This window comes from Arvicanthis niloticus, chromosome 10 (assembly GCF_011762505.2).
Source record: "Arvicanthis niloticus isolate mArvNil1 chromosome 10, mArvNil1.pat.X, whole genome shotgun sequence".
Lineage (NCBI taxonomy): Eukaryota > Metazoa > Chordata > Mammalia > Rodentia > Muridae > Arvicanthis > Arvicanthis niloticus.
The window spans coordinates 64,174,064-64,194,875 of record NC_047667.1 but is presented as its reverse complement, the minus strand read 5'-3'; positions in this window follow the sequence as shown (position 1 = coordinate 64,194,875).

The following is a 20,812-nucleotide window of genomic DNA, read 5'->3' as shown; positions in this document are numbered from 1 at the left end:
TGCCAGCACTTGGGAGGCAGGTTCAGGTGGATCTCTGAGTTCAAGGACTGTCTTAGCCAGAGTATCTGTCTTAGCCAGAGTTTCTATTCTTGCACAAAACACCATAACCAAGAAGCATGTTGGGGAGGAAAGGGTTTATTCAGCTTACACTTCCACATTGCTGTTCACCAAAGGAAGTCAGGACTGGAACTCATGCAGGTCAGGAAGCAGGAGCTGCTGCAGAGGTCATGGAGGGATGTTACTTACCAGCTTGCTTTCCCTGACTTGCTCAGCTTGCTTTCTTATAGAACCCAGGACTAACCAGCCCAGGGATGGCACCACCCACAATGGGTCCTCCCCACTTTGATCACTAATTGAGAAAATGCCTTACAGCTGGATCTCATGGAGGCATTTCTTCAAGAGAGGCTCCTTTCTCTGTGAATTTGTAAATAGTGTGAGATTTTAAAGTTATTTAGATCTTGGGGAAATTGTCTTCTACTGCAACTAGGCTTCACCAATAGCCTCTTATAGGCTTACATACTAAAATTTCAACCCCTTTAAAATATCCAATATCTTTGGAAATTCAGAGTCTTTTTTTTACAGTTCAAGGTCTCTTAACTGTAGGCTCCACTAAGATACTTTCTTACTTCAAGAGGGAAAAATATGAGGACACAGTCACAAGCAAAATCCAACTCTAACTGTTCAATGTTTGTGATTCACTCACAATCTTCTGGGCTCCTCCAATGGCTTGGGTCACTTCTTCAGCTCTGCCCTATGTCGCACACACCTTGTCTTCTAGGCTCCAGTTGCCTGTACTCCACTGCTGTTGCTGTTCTTAGTGGTCATTTTGTGGTACTGGCGTCTCCAAAACACTGCTGTCTTCCACTGCAACTACCTTTACCAGTAGCTTCTCATAGGTTCTCTTCATGGTGCCAAGCCTCAACTCCTTTGCATGACCCCTTCAGTCCTGGGCCATCAATTGCAACTGAGGCTACACCTTTACCAATAGCCTTTTGTGGCCTCTCACAGTGCTGAGCCTCAGCTGCTCTTCATGACCCCTTCATGCCTTCAAAACCAGTACCACCTGGGTGACTTTTACATATATCCAAGTCCAGTCACAGCAGGAGGTACAACCTTGGCTATTTCTGGAACAAAGCCTCTTTGTACTCTCAGAAACCACTTCCCAGAAGATTTCACCTCAGTAATGCTGGTCTCTTCTTAATCACCACTAATTCCTTAGCTCCAGCTAACCAGCATCAATAGTCCCAGTAATGCAAAAACTTTGCTTTAGTAGTTCTGGTATCTAATTATTCACAGCTGATTATTCTTCAGCCCCAGTTAACCAAAACCACAGAATCAAAATCTCTCTCTCTCTCTCTCTCTCTCTCTCTCTCTCTCTCTCTCTCTCTCTCTCTCTCTCTGTGTGTGTGTGTGTGTGTGTGTGTGTCACTGTGGTTACTAGAGCACCAATTCTTTTGTCACTAAGACAGGAAGTTCTAAACTTCAAGACAGGTCTGGGCTATGTGGCAAGACCCAGTGTCAGAAAGCAAAACAATGAAACAAAACCAAATGTTTGGAAAGCCACACAGGACAGGACAGTAAGAACTACCCCCTGGGCTCCTTTCAATCTCATTCTCCATGAAGCACGGGAGCATGCAGGAGCAGAAATAGGAATCATTGTGTGGGTGCTGGGATAAGGATGGAATGCTTACCTAGGATGCTGGAGGCCTTGGCTGCCCCACCGTAGTGAGCCAGGCTTAGCAGAGCACACTTGTGATCTCAGCAGAGGGAGATCAAGGCTATTTATCCTTGACTCCAAAGGGAATTCCAGACCATTCTAGGCTACAAGAACTCTAATCTCAGTAAAACACAAAAATCCCTGGCTGGTTCATGTTGGGCTATTGAGTTTGCTTTATTAGGAAATTAAAGGATGGAGTCTCTTGACAAAGCCAGCTCAGTCAGTTAACAGGTTCTTCAGCGCAGGAGTGAGGATTAAAAGAAAAAAAAGATGATTAGACAATATTGTAGCATGACCCCAGCCAGTTCCAAGACTGAAGGCTGATGCAGGTTTATTTTTTCCCAATTTGCTTTTAAATCATCTTAATTACATGCAAGTATTTAGGTCAGTTCTAGGTTGAGGTGTGGTGGATAGCCCTAGCCTCTTGTTGTCATGGTAACTCCACTCCTGGGAGGGGCTGCGAAGGAGGAGTGAATCTTGTAAACCTTCTGTCCAATCAAATTTGTTAAATAAAGGCTACAGCCAGTGGTTGGGCAGTAGAAGAGGAGTGGGAGGAGCCAGAGGCAGGAAAAGGGGAGAAGACGAGGAGAGCCGAGGAGGGGGGAAGGCGGCGCAGAGCGGAGTGGGCAGTTGGTCAAAGCTAGAGGGCAGTTGGTGGAGAGAGAGAAGACGAAGAAGGCCTTGACCTAGGAAACCGCAAGTTGTTAAGAGCTCTCATAGCCGGGAAATAGTGTAGTTTAATGGTAAATCTGCCCAATCTAGGCATGCAGCATTCATTTGATACTTATTGACTTGTGTCGTTATTCTATGGATTCCCTATGGGCAAGAGATTTACCGCCACAAAATTGGCGCCCAACCTATTATTTAGAACTCAACTAACTTGAGACAAAAGGACAAAAGAAAAATTACAGGTATTAGAACAGCTGGTCCAGGAACAACTGGAGGCTCAGCATATTGAAGAGTCTACCAGTCCTTGGAATTCTCCAGTATTTGTCATTAAAAAGAAATCTGGCAAATGGAGGATGTTGACAGATCTCAGAGCAATTAATAAGATTATTCAGCCTATGGGTTCTTTGCAGCCTGGTATCCCATTGCCTTCCTTGTTGCCTAAGGATTGGCCCATTATAGTGATTGATCTGAAAGATTGTTTCTTCACAATTCCTCTACATGAATGTGATAGGGAAAGGTTTGCTTTCTCAGTACCTACCTTTAATAAAGGTTGCCCAGTAAAGAGATATCATTGGAAAGTCTTACCACAAGGAATGGTAAATAGTCCTACCTTGTGTCAATACTTTGTACAACAGCCATTGGAGATAATTCGAAAAAGGTTTCCCAAATCAATTATTTATCATTATATGGATGATATTTTGTTGGCTGATTCAGATATTAATATCTTGGAAAAAATGTTTGATGAAGTAAAGAAAATTTTGCCTTGCTGGGGATTGCAAATAGTCCCCGAAAAAATACAAAGAGGAGATTCTATTAATTATCTAGGGTATAAGATAAGTCTACAAACGGTTAAGCCACAAAAGGTACAAATTAGAAGAAACCAATTAAGAACCCTAAATGATTTTCAGAAGCTACTTGGAGATATAAACTGGCTGCGACCAGCAATTGGCTTGACCACTCAAGAACTAAGTAATTTATTTCAAACCTTACAAGGTGATAAAGATTTAAATAGTCCTAGGAAATTGACTCCTGATGCTGAGAAGGAGTTAGCCTTGGTAGAAAGAAAACTGCAGGATACACATCTAGATCGTATTGATCCAAAAATGGCCTGCATCTTAGTTATTTTACCTTCTACTCACTCTCCTACTGGAATTCTTATGCAGAGAGAAGATTATATTCTAGAGTGGATATTTTTAGCCCATAAACAGAGTAAAAAATTAAAAACCTACGTTGAGAAGGTTTCTGAATTAATACTGAAAGGAAAAATGAGACTTAGACAATTAGTTGGAATGGACCCGGCTGAAATTGTTGTACCTTTTACTAATGCAGAAATTACCTCGTTATGGGCACAAGATGAACATTGGCAAAGAGCATGTAGTAACTTTTTGGGAGAGATTACCAACAAATATCCTAAAAGCAAGCGGCTTCAGTTCATAAAAAGAACTAATTGGATTATCCCTAGTATTTTAAAAGGAACTCCGATATCTGGAGCCCCTACATTTTACACTGGTGCTAGTAAATCAGGAAAGGCAGGATATAAATCAGAAGACATAAGTAAGGTGGCTGAGAGTCCTTATAAGTCAGTTCAAAAATCTGAATTATACGCAATTATCATGGTATTGTCAGATTTTCAAGAATCCCTTAATATAGTAACTGACTCTCAATATGCCGAAAGGGTTGTTTTACACATAGAGACTGCTGAACTTATTCAAGATAATTCTGAATTGACCTCATTATTTTTTCAACTACAACAAATTATTAGAAATAGAAGTAACCCCATATATATAACACACATAAGATCCCATACAGGTCTGCCAGGCCCTCTAGCACAAGGTAATAATGATATCGACCAGCTATTGATAGGAAGCGTGCTAGAGGCTTCAGAATTTCATAAAAAACATCATGTTAATAGCAAAGGTTTAAAGAAAGGGTTCTCTATTACTTGGCAACAAGCCAAGGAAATTGTGAGGCAGTGCCCTACTTGCTCATTATATAACCAAACTCCTTTGCCTACAGGAACTAACCCTAACGGTACTCAAAGAAATGACATTTGGCAAATGAATGTCTTTCATTTTACAGAGTTTGGCAAACTGAAATATGTGCACCATACTATAGACACATATTCAGGATTTCAATGGGCAACTGCATTAGCATCAGAAAAGGTTGATTCTGTAATTACACATTTGTTAGAAGTCATGGCCATTATGGGAATACCCATACAAATTAAAACAGACAATGGTCCAGCATATACCTCTAATAAAATGGAGAAGTTTTTTACATATTATAATATAAAACATGTTACAGGCATATCACATAATCCTACGGGACAAGCAGTTGTGGAGAGATCCAATCGAACTCTAAAGGAGATGCTTAATAGGCAAAAGGGATCAATAAGAACCCCCAAAGATAGATTACATAGTGCTTTATTAACTCTAAATTTTTAAATGCTAATGAACAAAACTCCACAGCTGCTGAGAGACATTGGACTGTGGAAAAAACTTCTGAACTAAATCAACCTGTTTATATTAAGGATATTATGACGTCAGAATGGAAAGTGGGAAATGTATTACGCTGGGGGAGAGGTTATGTTTATATTTCCACAGGAAAAGAAAAGCTGTGGGTTCCTTCCAAAATGATAAAGATCAGAAATGACAAAGGGAGATCCCCTGAAGCACTAGTCGACACAGAAGAAAAGGGAGACTAACTCAACCAACCAAATGGGTGATGTATATATGGTGTTATGTCTCTTATATGGACTTAACTGGCTGGGACTAAAATGTCAATACAAAGCCAAGAACATTTAATTGGGTAATAATTTCTCATGACCTAATACATGCCATCCTTTATGAGGGCATGTATATAAGTTATATATAGTTTGATTAAGTAATCAAACTAACCTGCAGAGGGCAGTGGCCTTTCTTTATTGATCTTCATTGACAAAGCTGTGTGCCCTACATGTTCCACGTGAATGTTTTTATAAAACTACCTGTTGCTTTTAAGTTTTATATGTTACAGGATGAAAGAAGAGAAACTCAGCCCTAGCATGATTTATACTCGGGGATTCTGAGTCTCTAGGACCTCCTATTCCAGCTTCGTGCTTGATTCTACTGCAACTGCATCGAAACCGCTTCTTTTAAGGACTTGCTTCCAGAACTTTTCCAGAACATCTAGCTTGCCTGTCCAACCTTTCTGACTGTAACAGTTATGGTGTCAGCTTTGCTATAAACTTTCTCAGTACACAGTGACTTCAAGGCAAATGATGCCAGCTAGCTCTCCTTTGACTAAGCCAATTTTCCTGTTTCCCTTTGGGCCCCCAGATGGGAATTCTTCGCCCCAATTCAGCTGGAAGCAGACAAAAGGAGATCATCGCCCCAGTTCCTTATGTTGGGGTGGATGGTTCTGGTTACTTTGTAAATTATACATGTGTTGTAATTTAAGGAATACTTTACAAATGTAGCTTCAGACAGGAAGGGAATTAGAGAGCTAAATCTCAGGAATTAAGTGGGATTAATATTTTACTCTTATATAGGCATTGTGCCTGTATAACTCATACAGAAATACAAAGCTTAGACCCAGTTTAAAAAAAAAAAAAGGTATATCTTACATTGGTAAGAAATCTTTATGATAGTTACAAGGTTGAAATTATAATCTCTTACATTGATATGGAATTTATTTTATACAAATTTAGGATTTTCACTGGCATAAGTTTCTTATTAATACAAAAGTGAGATTAATATATTACTCTCATGTAGGCATTGTACCTATATATCTTATTTAGAAATACAAGGCTTAGACCCAGTCCTTTTTAATCAAAAAAAAAAAAAAAAAAAACCATTAGTGGAAAGGAATTAACAGACAACTGTTCAGATTGCCTTACATAGTTGATTTTCAAAAACGTCAGAAATCCATAGAATTGACATTACAAACATTCTGATATAAACATTTATTTTATTGGAGACCTATCTGATCCTGACAGCTTCCCAGTCTTGGATTCTAAGAAGAAATTGAGCATCTTTGGAGTTACACCAGTTGTGGTATGACAGCCACTAGGCAAGAATTGCCTCTTTTAATCTACAGACAAAATAGTGTGAAAAAAAGAAACACACTTGCAGAATAGTCGACTGATTATATCTGCCAAGACAGAGTAATCAGCCCTTAGTAATTCTGCATTACTAGGTCTGTCAGATGATTCCTGGGCCAGAAGGCTGAAGACCAGATGCTCCAACATTTTGAAATAAGGAACTGTCTAGATGTTCAGTGGTCTATTTAAATTGGCTGAGTTTTAGAAGCCACGCTTTATGCTTCCCATATCTTTAATTAACTAGTCATCCTGGATTTCTGATGGGGTTGAAGATTTATAATCTCACAGCCAACCCAGGCTATTTACTTTGAGAAGATGATTTTCAGATGCTATTCATTTTGAAGACAGGACATAAGCCAGGTTCAGAACTAAGTTTTTTAATTGAGAGAGATGGCAAAGGTTCTATTTAGTTAACAAAAATGATGGACTGGGTGTTAGGTTTATCTTGTACTTTAACAAACAACATGGTAATATAGCTAGTGTCCAATTAATATGTGAAAAGAAAAAAAAAATTTTTATTATTGGACAAAAAAGGGGGAAATGTGGTGGATAGCCCTAGCCTCTTGTTGTCATGGTAACTCCACTCCTGGGAGGGACTGCAAAGGAGGAGTGAATCTTGTAAACCTTCTGCCCAATCAAATTTGTTAAATAAAGGCTACAGCCAGTGATTGGGCAGTAGAAGAGGAGTGGGAGGAGCCAGAGGCAGGAAAAGGGGAGAAGACGAGGAGAGCCGAAGAGGAGAGAGGGAAGCGGCGGAGTTGGCAGTTGGTCGAAGCTAGAGGGCAGTTGGTGGAGAGAGAGAGAAGACGAAGAAGGCCTTGACCTAGGAAACCGCAAGTTGTTAAGAGCTCTCTTAGCCGGGGAATAGTGTAGTTTAATGGTAAATCTGCCCAATCTAGGCATGCAGCATTCATTTGATACTTATTGACTTGTGTCGTTATTCTATGGACTCCCTATGGGCAAGAGATTTACTGCAACATTGAGGAACTAGCAATACAATAATAAATGCAAATAGTCAAGGAACAAGCAATAAGCAAAGTCTCGTGATCACTGTTTCTAAGGGCTATCAGGATGACCAAAATATCTGAGCCTACTTCCCTGTCCTAGCCTAAAGTCATATTCATGCCTGAAGCCTACTTCTTTGTTCTAACCTAAGACTTAGATTCCTGACTGAAATTACTTCTCTGTTTTAGCCTAAAATTAGATTCCTGCCTGAACTTACTTCCTTGTCATGGCCCAAAGTCAGATTCCTGCCTAAAGCCCATTTCCTTGTCCTTGGCCAATGTCAGATTCCTGCCAAGCAGCCCCCAAAACTCTCCACATTTCCCACCTTTATTTTATTTAACAAGACTCAGCCTGTCTTAGGTCATTCTGATAAGAACACCCTCCTTACCCGTCATGGAACATGCATTATCAAAAGCAATGCACTTCTGCCTTAGGTTGGTAAGGCACTGCAGAAGGTTGCCCATCCTTGGCTTGCCAGGTTGTTAAATCTGGGGGTCCATTTTTAGTTTCAAGCTATGTACTTTGGCTGCCAACATGTTGATGTTGTTAAAGACAAGCTTTAACATGATGGGCATGGTCATATTCTCATGACCAAAAGGTCTAGCATGATCAAGCTATATATGCCATTCTTGAAGCTTGACCAAGGTGAAAATACTGACATCAGGCCATGAATAATTTTATCAGTAGTATCTGTTGGATCAAAACTCAGTGGAGCAGCATTCTTTAAATTCATAATCTCAGTGTGCAAAGTCAAAACATCCAGAGAGTTGTTAGAATCATGCCAAATACACTGCAAGTGTCTTTGAACCTTTTCTCAATTATAGTCTATACAATGTATCTGCTGTTGGCTAATAGCTTCCTCCACTTTCTGCAAAGCTATCTGTCTCTCATCAGTTAATTGTCGAGGGGAATTACGATTTGTATCCCCCTTGAGGGTATCAAACAGAGTTTTAAGTTCTCCTGTAGTAAGCTTAAGATGAGGTCTCAGCCAATTAATATCTCCTAACAACTTTTGAAAATCATTAAAAGCAAACTCTTTTTTTTTTTTTTTTTTTTTTTTGCATGTATACCTGCAAGCCAGAAGAGGGCACTAGATCCCATTACAGATGGTTGTGAGCCACCATGTGGTTGCTGGGAATTGAACTTAGGATCTCCAAAACAGCAGGCAGTGCTTTTAACTGCTGAGCCGTCTCTCCAGCCCTAGCTATCTTTCCTTATTGAAATTTTTTGTGCCACAATCTGCTTAGGATATAACTGAGGTCCCAAATATTGAAAAGCATATTGCCTTTGACTCTTTTCTGGAGCAACAACTAATTCCCAAGATTTTAAAGCTTGCTGTATAAGAGCAAAGGCTTGTAGTAAAACCCCTTCAGAGGGATCAGCTAATAAAATATCCATATAATGAATAATATACACTGAAAGATTCAAACTCCTAGCTTCTTGTATTGAAGCAGCAACATTTTTTTTTAACATAATGTAAGGCTATTAGCCATTTTTTGAGGCAAAACTTTCCAGTGATATCACTTCATGGATTCTCCAAAATTACAAGCAAACTCACTAAACGCAAACCTCCCACAGTCACCAGAATGTAAAGGAACAGTATAAAAACAATCCTCCAAATCTATAATAATTTTTTATGCATGTCTTGGAATGGCAGCTAGAGTAGGCAAGCCAGGCTGCAATGCCTCCACAAGTTCCATAGCAAGACTCACACCATGACCCTACAGAGGAATGGAGGCTTGGAGAACAGCAGATGAGGAGCTCGTGTACACTGCCTGGTTCTCCAAGTCTCACTGCCATGCTGGTGACCATCTTGGGCTCCAGCTGTCAGTGCTGTTAAGTGGTTGGAACAATGTTGAATGGACCATGTACTTGTTGCCCTGAGCCCACCAGCGAAAAAAAAAAATGTTCCATTCACATACATTGTAGAAAGCTGCAGATTTGGGACTTGCCCAACCCAACTCTCATAGAAATGTTCAAAATTGTAGATGCACACAGTGTGCAGGAGCTGGAGCCAAGTTGTTTGTACAATACTTGGCTCCTCTTGAACCTTACCTGGGGCTGATAAAAAATCCTCACACACTCCTGCTAGATGACATCAGACATAACAGCAATGTGGATGGTGTTGAAGAGCGAATAAGCACATTGATTTCTCAGTTGCCCAAACTGCTCCCTTGCCAGAATCTCTATTGAAATAAGTTATTTTTTTCTAGGAGGCTACCTGACAGTGTCTCAGGTTAGGAAGGATGAAAGAAGTCTACAAGAACATAGAGAACACATCTTTCCCCCTGCATGTTAGTGGGTTCCCGATGTAAACTTATCGGTGTTCCACTGTAAACTTACTGGTGTTAGAGAGACATAGCATATCTGAGCAGATGAGCTCTGGGCTAAGATACGTGTGAGCAGGCACAGGTATTCCTCTAATTGCTCATGTGTGAAAGGGGTGAGTAGATGAGAAATGTGCACTACTGGGGTTCAACATGAAGACAGGAATGTGGCCTTTGTAAGGAACATGGGTCAGAGAACTCTTAGGGACACCTCTAGGATGCTGTAGAATCTTGTTTGAGGTAAGTAGTCCTCCTCACAGGCACCACGTTGGCCTGATACGGCCATTGCTATGGTTTCCTGCCATGCCCTGGATCATGCCAATGCTGATACCCACGGGCCTCAGACTATAATGCCATGAGCTAGCTGTGTGAGCAGACAACAGAAGGCCATGTCCTGGGTGTGTGTGTGTGTGGGGGGGGAGGTTGACTCCATTTTGTAGTCAGAATGAGTTTCGGAGAAATGTCATCTGCTTCCCTGTCAACCCCATAAACCCTCTTCAATGCCATTTGCCAGAAACCAATCACCTGTCTTCTCCCTAGGTACCAGAAGAAGCCCTTGGAGACACTGTGCTTCACTTGATGTGATCTTTCACAGTCGGACTTGAATTGCCTGCCTGTTGCCTGAGTATTTGTGAGCTCAAATATCTGAGCCTGAGTGCTATATATATTTACATATTTATTCCTTGAGCCTCTTGAGCCTCAAGTTAGAGATACCCTGTAAACTCTGGAATTGGAGTAATGTAGGATGGGGAACTCTCAGCTCACTGCTCTCCTGCCTGCCCTGAGCCAATGCTCCCAGTGTTGAGGACTGCACTACCCCACACTTTGGGGCTACTAATTTGCTGTCTACACTGCCCCACGCTTTGGTCAAGAGAGAGAGTGGGGATGGAGGGGCAAGAGACTCGAAGAATGGAGACAAGACAGGGTGTGTGGTCAGGTCTCGTTTACTGTCTCCCATAGACTATATTCACACCTCTTATTGACTCTATTATAAGGAAATCCTGGGTATTTATAAGCACAAGCAGGAGAACACAGGTGAAGACATTTTACCACGTGCACCATGCAGCTGGGGTCACTAAACAGCAAAACAAGCTATGTGGGATAAACAAGATGTTTGTCAGAGTATGCTCAGCTGTTGCAGGCTGTTGAAAAACAAGTCTCTATCAGGGTATATGGTTCCAGATGGCTGCAAAGTTGATAGCCGCTTTCTGCTTAAAGTTGGCTCCCAATACCCAGCTCACCAACATGAATTTCTTTGGTAATATACTTTCCCTGCCTGTCCTGAAGCAACTTCTGGGGCACACAGCAAAACTGAACCAGCTGACACAGGACCGGTACCTGCCCCTCTGGAGTGTTTCCATAACATGGGTAAAATACTAATTGACAGATTTAACCCAACATGTCCTGAGTTCCTGGATATACTCAGGGCCAAAAGGCAGCCTAAGAGAGTCTGTTTTAATAGAAGCCAATTCTGTAACTGTTCTGGGTCTCTTGTCTACAATCTGGAGATACAAAGATGCCCTTTTCCGGCACTAAGTAGGGTAAGGTTGAGGCTGAACTGAGAAATGGAAGCATAGTGTTGGGCAATGAAGACATCCTGAGATACACTGGAAAGGCAAGGTCTTCCCCTGCTCTGGTGAACGGATGTTGCCCCTGTGCAGAAAGCATCAACCACTCTTTCCCTATCTAGGATTCTTGCAGTTTGAGATTGATGCACCTTGTTTCCACGATTAGATTGTCCCCCTCTGTCAATTGCATACAAGAAATGTGATGAATTTCTAAGTTGCTGGTGTATCTTCATAAGAGCACACAGCCCACTCTTTCCCAGCCTCTCTGCAGCTGTGTCTGGTTTTCTTCACTCCTTATCACCATAATTAGGTCAATCTCAGAGCTGCCTAGTTCCTTGCATCCCGGGAAAGGGTCTCATCAATGGGACCCACAGCCCACGGCTTTATATATCGCTCAAGGTTCTGGAGACAAATGTGTGTAGTGCATTCAGATCACAGGGACTGAGGTCCACATGGAAAACAATGGGACAGGGGGAGGAACAGGTATCTATGGAGTCAGAGAAACTATTATGTGTTCCTACATGATTAGGACTCAGAGACAATTATAAACTGTAAAGATAGCCTTGGGAAGGGCTGAGGAGTATTTCTCCAGCATGGTAGCTGTAAGGGAGTAATGAGACCTGGAGGAGTGCTGTCTGGTGTCCTCAGTAACTGACTACTTTAGCTGGTTCCTAAGTTCAAGGTCAGGAGAATCCTGTGGCTTTAGGATGGGAAAACAGTGCTTCATCAATGAGGTACAAGCTGCAGAACTCCTTAAATCTGCCATAAAAGTCCTTGGAGTCTTACTAACATTCCTTCCCCTTCTTCCTAACCTTTGCCTTAGTTCCATCCTGCTGGAGTAGCTGTTCAGTGGATTATGTGCAAAGGAATTTCTTTTTTTTCTCCAGTAAAAGGTTAAGGTTGATGCCTTAGAGTCATTTATTTATTTTTTATTTATTCACTTTACATCCTGCTCACTGGTCTCCTCCTGGTCACTCCCTCCCACAGTCCTTTTCCCCATAGGCCTCCCCTTCCATCCTGGCACATCAAGTCTCTGTGAGAGGCTAGGCTCATCCTCTCCCATTGAAACCAGACAAGGCAGCCTAGCTAGAAGAACATATCCCAGGGACAGGCAACAGCTTTTGGGATAGCCCCTGCTCAACCAATTTCTTCAGCTTTATTCATAATAGCCAGAAGCTAGAAACAACCTTGATATCCCTCAACCGAAGAGTGGATAAAGTAAAATGTATATTTAGGCAATGGTGTATTACTCAAGTATTAAATACAATGACATCATGAATATTGCAGGCAGGCAAATGGGTAGAACAAGAAAAGATCATCCTGAATGAGGTAACCAGACCCGGAAAGACAAACATGGTATGTATTCACTCTTAAGTAGATGTTAACCTTAGAGTAAAGGATAACCATCCTACAACAAACAGACTCAAAGATGCTCAGTAATAAGGGGACCTCAAGGAGGGGTTTGTATACATGAATCTCACTGAGAAGGAGAAATAGAATAGACATCCTGGGTGAAGAGGGGATGGGAATGGGAGTCGGAGGGATCAGGTGTGAGGAAGACAAAGGAGAGAGTACTCAGAGAGATAGCTGGAAGGAGGTGTGGGAAGCATCTCTGTGACAATCTAGAAAAAGGTTTGTCTTCAGTTCAGAACTCACTGTGGGGCCTAAGCTGGCCTTGAACTTGCTATTCCATATCTTGCCTATCTTTCTAGTGCGAGGATTACAGGTTGTGCCTCTACACTTAGCTTTTAACATAGATACCCTACAGCCATAATATGTATATACATGTGTGTGTATGTGTGTATCTATGTGGATCCCTGTGGGGAGCCGACAGAAGGCGGCTATCATCCTTGCAGCCATCTTGAGCCATATACCCTGACAAGAGGCTTGTTTACAACAGCCGATTACAGCTGCGCACACTCTGATAACATCTTGTTTTAGATACCCAGGATCTTCCCTTGGGTGTGTGAGACTTAAAGGTGTGATTTAGAGACAAGACTTAAAGGCGTGACTTAAGGGTGTGACTTAAAGGGGTGACTTAGAAGTGAGACATAAAAGTTGAGAGGCAGACAGAAGAAGGCACTCGGAAGGGTAACTTGGAACCTGGAAAAAGAACTTGGAACTGGGAAAGAGACTAGCAATTTGGAACTAGGATTATGACTTGAGACTTATTACAGCTGGAACTAGGATTATGACTTGAGACTTATTACAGCTGGAACTAGGATTAGGACTTGAGACTTATTATAGCTGGAACTAGGATTATGACTTGAGACTTATTACAGCTGGAACTAGGATTAGGACTTGAGACTTATTACAGCTGGAACTAGGATTAGGACTTGAGACTTATTACAGCTGGAACTAGGATTAGGACTTGAGACTTGGTGCTAGGAACTAAGGACTTGGAACTAGGGACTTGGAGAGAAGAAGAGAGACTGGAGAATAAACGGGACTGAATCACACTCTGTCTGATCTCCATTCTTCGTGTCTGTCCTCACTCTCTGTTTTGCAGAACCCTGACCCACGGACTGGAGCAGCTTGGGGCAGTGCGGGCTCTAACAATCTAGCCCCCATGGCAGTGTGGGTTCCAACATTGATAGAGTGGCCCCTGACATTTTGGCCCCCAAAGGTGGGGTAGTGCGGTTTGCAACAGATCTCTATGTGTATGTGCATATATGTACACATACACATATAAATATAAAAATATGTAGGGTTGTCAGGAGCCATAATAGGACAAGCTAATAACTAGCAGGTTTTCATCCTGAAATGGCCTGCCTTGGATTATTATATAATCTGAGACAGGTGCGTCCTTATTCAGCAAGGCTGTAAGGGATTCATTTTAGGGAAGATTCCTGCTATTAATATGCTTTTCCTATTATTAATTAAACATACATAACAATCACTAAGTAATAGCACACCCCTTTGGAGCAGATCTCCGCAGATCCACGAAGATGTACTGTCTTGTAGTGATGCTATATAGACAAGTAGATGACTTAAGTCTTAATGACGATCCTATAAGAATTCCTAAAATTATATCAGTGATTCTTAAGCTCTTTTATAGTGGGACTGCTGTTAGGTCCTTTTCTGATAGTCAAAACTGTGATGAGAATTCTGCCAATCTCTCAAGTGTCACCAGTTAATTGCTCCTGACTAGCAGGCTGAAAGTTAGAGCAGTTCCTGTTGAGATAGTACAAAGGCTATTTATTTAATCCTTTGCTCTTTTTAGGAAGAGGTGCTAAGTGCCAGAAACTTCTGTGAACTCAGAGGATCACAGAAGGTAGGTCAGCTACAGTAGCATAAGTAAACTTTCATTATACAGCAACCCTAAATATCTCCTAAGGCAGTCTTATCTTCAAGAAGAACCGATAAGAAAGATCACCCCCCCCCATGCTGGGGCTGGCTCCAGGCATAGAGTCTAGGCTGGGCATAGTGGTGCATGCCTTTGATCCCTTCCCTCAAGAGGCAGAAGCAGGCAGATCTCTATGAATTCAAGGACAGTCTTGTCTACATAGTGAGGTCCTGTCTCAGAATAAGGTGGGGGGGGGGGCAATTGTACATATGAAATTACATTCACAGAAATTACATTTCTGATCAGAACTCTGGGATTTTGTTCTAAGATTATTTTCTTATCAATATGGGGATACTGACTTCTATAGGCGCTGTCCTTTTCCAGTGACCCTTCTGTCCTCAGCAATTTAGAAGCTCTTTTAACCAATCCTCCCTTTTTTGTTTGTGTTAATGGGAATGCTGTACATCACTATCCTCTGAACCAAATAGCCACCATCTTTGTGAGTTCTGCTGAGCCTGCTTATAAAAGATCATCACAGAAGGAAGAAGATGACACGAGACCCTGACCTAAGAAAGCATGCAGCCGCTGCTCCAAACCAGTTGTATGCAAGTCTGCTCCAGGGTAAGGCTAGAGTATGTGGGCCAGAGAGACTAGGGAAGACAGTTGCATCACTGAGGTCACCAGGAAGCTCTCATCCATGCTAGGTGACATGATAACTCTTGCTGGGGTCAGTGGCCCTGTAAATAAGCTCAATGGAGTCATTGGTTCCCTAGGGAGAACTCTGGGCAGAATCAAAATTAAGTTTACCATTGGGACCTTAGGAAAGGGTTAGATTTTGCCTAGGCTTTGCCCAGAGATAATTCTTAAGAAGGAAGACTTCCTTATGTTATATATTATATATCACATGATTGATTTCATCATAGGGCTTGATTATGGCCCAAAAGTGCTACCCCTCTCATCATGTGGTTGTTTTGCCTGGCTACTTAGGTCCCCCTGACCCCCTACAAGACTCCAGACATAAATTATGTTATCACAGAAGAAAGATATTTAGCATGTAAGAGATTCCATATGTTTCAGCATCTGTGTACCAGAAAAAAAGCACTGAAACCATATGTAATTTTCTCATCATAAATCATACTGTGTACTGGGAAACAGATACAAGGACCAAATATATACACTTCTTATTCTAAATCACAGTAGTGACTGGAAAGATCAACTTTGAAGCTGGGTGTGTTTACACACACTGAGAGGTGGCAGTAGTAGAGTCCAGAGTTCAAGGTCACTTTCAGCTGCAGAGTGAGTTCAAGGTCACAATGGCACACTTAGAGGCAGGAGGTTTCAAATTTGGACCAGCCTGGGAGTTGCAGGTAATTCAGGACAATCTGGCAATACAGTGAGACCCTGCCTTTAACAGAAATGGGAAGCTACTGGGCCAGACTGTAAGACTCTGTGAGGGGAGAAAAAAAAAGAACTACATCACCATGACAACCTTGGCTATTTTTACTGAGAGATGTTAGGCTATCTTGAAATACTTCTCAGGATTTGGAGGTGGAAAGTGCATGCAGAGTCTGTATGGCTGAGTAAGGTGAGTTGAACGACACCTTAAATTCTTCTGCATCCTGGTATTTTAGCTTCTCATTGCAGTCTACACATCACCCAAATTGTTTTCATGAGAACAAAAAGACAAAGATAATTTTACATGCTGTAATAACATATGAACACTGAAAAGGAGTTTATATGATTCTGTAACTGTGAATATGGGAAATTTTACTTAACAAATTGAAGAACAAGAGAACTTTGCATTAATGATTCAAAATAGATTATGGTATAACAGGACAATATCCATTCTTAGGTATTAAAAAAAATATGAAAACTTCACAACTCTATGTGCATCGAAACTGTGACTTTGTTTATCATTGAAACTATGTTACTTTGTTGTTGTTTGAGACAGGGTTTCTCTATGTAGTCCTGGCTGTTCTGAAACCTGCTCTGCAGACTAGGCTGTTGTCTCTTTTTTAAAAGATTTATTGATTTATTTTATGTATGTCAGCACACTGTAGCTGTCTTTAGCCACACCAGAAGAAGGTCCCATTACAGATGGTTGTGAGCCACTATGTGAGTGCTAGGAATTGAACTCAGGGCCTCTAGGAAGAACAGTCAGTGCTCTTGATAGCTGAGCCATCTCTCTAGCCCTAGGTCTCGTTTTAGTTAGGGTTTTACTGCTGTGAAGAGACACCATGACAAGGGCAGCTCTTATAAAGATCAACATTGAACTGGGACTGGCTTGAAGGTTCAGAGGTTCAGTCCATTATTATCATGGGAGGAAGCATGGTAGCATCCAGACAGGCATGGTGCTGGAGGAGCTGAGAGTTCTACATCTTCACCCAAAGGAAACCAGGAGCAGACTGTTTACAGGCATCTAGGAGGAGGGTCTCAAAGCCCACCTCCACCGTGACACACTTCCTCCAACAAGGCCACACCCACTCTAAAAAGGTCACACCTCCTAATAATGCCACTCCCTAGGCCAAGCATATTCAAACCACTATAGCTGCCTTCGAACTCACTGAGATTTGCCCTCCTCTGCTTCTTGAGTGCCTGGACTAAAGGTGTTCACTACCGCTGCCTGGCCGATGTTATTTTTTATGCATAACTTTTGTTTTTATTTCCTCTCTGCTGTCTTCTAAAGGATCACTAGGAAGTTTTTATTTTTAAAATGATTTAAATTTTAGATTCACCTAGATCGCATGTGTGTGTGTTTGTCACGTGTGCCTTATAACTGCAGAGGTTGGAAGAGGATGTCAGATTTATTGGAACTGGAATTAAGGATGGTCATGAGCCATCACATAGGTACTAAGAACTAAATCTGGGTCCTCAGCAAGACCAACAAGTGTTGGTGCATGGGGCAGAGGATAACACATAAAAGTCTCTTCTCTCCCATCACTTTGGTCCCTGATATTGAACTGAGGTGATCAGATTTGGTGGCAAGTGCCTTTATACAATGAACCATCTCTCGTGCCCCGAGAGTTTCAATTTTAGTTTTGGTTAATTTCGATATGGTTTCCATTGGCTGTGCTTGTTTAAAATCTTTGTCTAATAAAAGTAATGTCTCTGCTTTCTTATAGACATTGTTTTTATTGTGTGTGTGTGCATGTTAATTTTATTATTTGTTTTTATTCTTTCTTTCTCTTTCTTTCTTTCTTTCTTTCTTTCTTTCTTTCTTTCTTTCTTTCTTAAGATAGGGTCTTACAATGTACCTCTGACTGGTTTGAATAAGAATGGTTCCCATAGGCTCATATATTTGAATATTTGGTCCCCAGCTAGTGAAGCTATTTGGAAAGGGTTTGGAGGTGTGGCTTTATTAGAGAAGGTGTGTCACTGGAGTTGTCTTTGAAGTTTCAAAAGTTCATGCTATTCCCAGTTAGCTCTCTCTCTGCTTGTGTCTGTGGCTCCGGATGTGAGCTCTCAGTTACTCCTTCAGCACCACGCCATGCCTGCTTGCTGCCGTACTCCCTGCCACAATAGTTATGGTCTCTAACTCGCTGAACTGTGAGCTCCACTAAACTCTTCTGGAGTTTACCTTAGTTATGGTATCTCTTCACAGCAGTAAAGCGACTGAGACACTCTCCTAGAACATAAAGTTTTATGGGTGGGGTAGGGTTTCTGAGTTAGGGTTTTTTTGTTGTTATTTTGAGACAGGGTTTCTTTGTGTAGCCTTGGCTGTCCTGGAATTTGCTCTGTAGACGAGGCTGCCCTTGAACTCAGAGATCCTCCTGTCTCTGCTTCCTGAGTGCTGGCAGCAAGCACCTTTACCTACTAAGCCATCGTATCATGGAACACAGTGTGTCCCACATAAGATCTATGCCATTGAAGTTAGCTTTTGTCCTGAACAGCCTCGGTAGGTAATTAGCTTGATTCTGGTAAATGCAGCTTCGCCACTATGTAGATGAGCAAGGCTTACTTCAAACACACGGTCCTTGAGGCTGTCAGGTGCAATTATGCAATTCATTTTCTAATCTAATATTGAACACAGCTGGAACTTCTCATGTCATACCAATTTCGCTTTAAAAGTGGAACCAACCACTCTCTTCTTGGCTCGTTTCTTGCTGATAACCATTCTTCTTGGCTCCTTTCTTGCTGATAACCATGGTGACATTGGGAGAGCCAAGAAGAGAAATAATAGATTAAAAAAAAACCAAACTTCATACCCAAACCAGGTGTGGTGGTGCATGCCTTTAACCCCTATCACTAGTGAGGCAGGGCATGCCTTGGTATGTGCTGGTCATAATATTTATATACTTTGTTACATACCAGTGAAGGTATGTCGAGAGGAGCAATCTTTGTGACTCCAACGCCTCATTAGTATAATGCCTGGCACATAGTAGGTAGTGAATTCAGGGTTAATGAAGAAATGATGGCTAGATTTAAGAATGACAGGCTTGAGCTGGAGAGATAACTTAGCAGTTAAGAACACTTGGTGTGGCTGGAGAGATGGCTCAGTGGTTAAGAGCACACTGACTGTTCTTCCAGAGGTCCTGAGTTCAGTTCCCAGCAACCACAACCACATGGTGACTCACAACCATCTGTAATGGGATCCGATGCCCTCTTCTAGTGTGTCTGAAGACAGCTACAGTGTCCTCATATAAATAAAATAAATCTTAAACAAACAAAACCACTTGGTGATCTTGCAGGGGACCTCCCTGGGTTTGGTTCCCTGAACCCCCATGAACCATCCTTAACTCCAGTACCAGAGGATCTGAGGTGATGATTTGTTTTTTTGTTTTTTGTTTTAATCTCTGTGGGTAACAGGTATACATGTGGTGCACATACATGCAGGCAGGCAAAAGACTCACACACATAAAAGAAATAATAAAAAAAAGAAGACTCTCATGGCTCAGAAGAGGTTGATAGTGGAAGACTAAACATACAGGGTGGAGATATTTTTAGAGCAGTGTTTTTCCTTCTGCCAAGGAGAGTGGGATCCAGCACATGAGTGGAACAAGCAGTGTTCAAATGAGCAAGACTGTCAGGCTTGGATGGAGTCATGAGCAGATGAAGGAACAGTGCTAGAGTCACTCTTTTCTTTTGTAAGAGAATCTTTATGTGTATGGGTGTTTTTCTGCTCTTAGGTATGTGTACTGCCTGTGTGCTGGAGGAGGTCAGAAGAGGGCATCAGATCCCCGGAGTTACAGACAGCTGTGAGCTGCCACTTGCATGCTGGGAATTGAACCTCACTCAGTCCCCTGGAAAAATAACCAGTGATCCTAACCACTCAACTATGTCTCTAATTCTTCTCACCCTCTCTGTTTCTCCTCTTTGTTTCTTTCCTTCCTTCCTTTCTTAATTATGCTTCTAGGGGTTAGAAGGCAGGGAAGGAAGGAAGCAAGAGACATAGAACTAACAATGACAAAACCTTGCGACGAATATTTTGGGAACGAGAGCTCTGATCAAGAAAAAGTTAAAAAAAAAATTAAATTAAAAATTAAACAAAATTTCCAGGTAGGGGATGGCAAGCAATAGAAACTGGAGACTCTGTAGTGACTTTGAGAGTTTCCTTCCACGAACCCCCACAACAGATGCACATTTAAGAATCTAGGAACTGTTAAAAAAAAAAAAACAACAAACTTTTTTGGAAAGTCTTGCTATGTATAGCAGACAGCCCTGGATGCTGTGACCGAGCAGACTTTGTTGTGAGACAGGTTCTCCCCATGTAGTAGCTTAGGTTAACTTGGAACTCACTACTTGACCCACGCTGGTGTCAAACTTTCAGCAATCTTCCTGAGAGTGCGTGTTGCAGGGGTGTACCTCTATGTAGGGTTGGGGCTTGCTGTGCAGCTGTGGAATGTCAAAACAGGCTTCAGGCGAGAGGGTTCGTCCACGGGAAAATGGGGACGTGTCTGTCAGAGCGCTGCGATGTTGCTGTGGGCAAGGCACAAACTGAGTAGGGAAGGAAAGGAGATGCTTGGCTCGAGTACCTCCGTGTCCATCACCCAGGACTCGACAGGAGCACAGGGCAGGAGGCAAACCTCTCCCCAGGTCGCAAATTTTACTGACGTCGAAGCTAGTGCACGAGGAGACTTAGTAGGGACTGCTCAGGTCTCCACAAGCAACTGAGCCTGGCGCTCATAAACAGCAGCCGAGGCTACAGCCCCGAGAGAATCC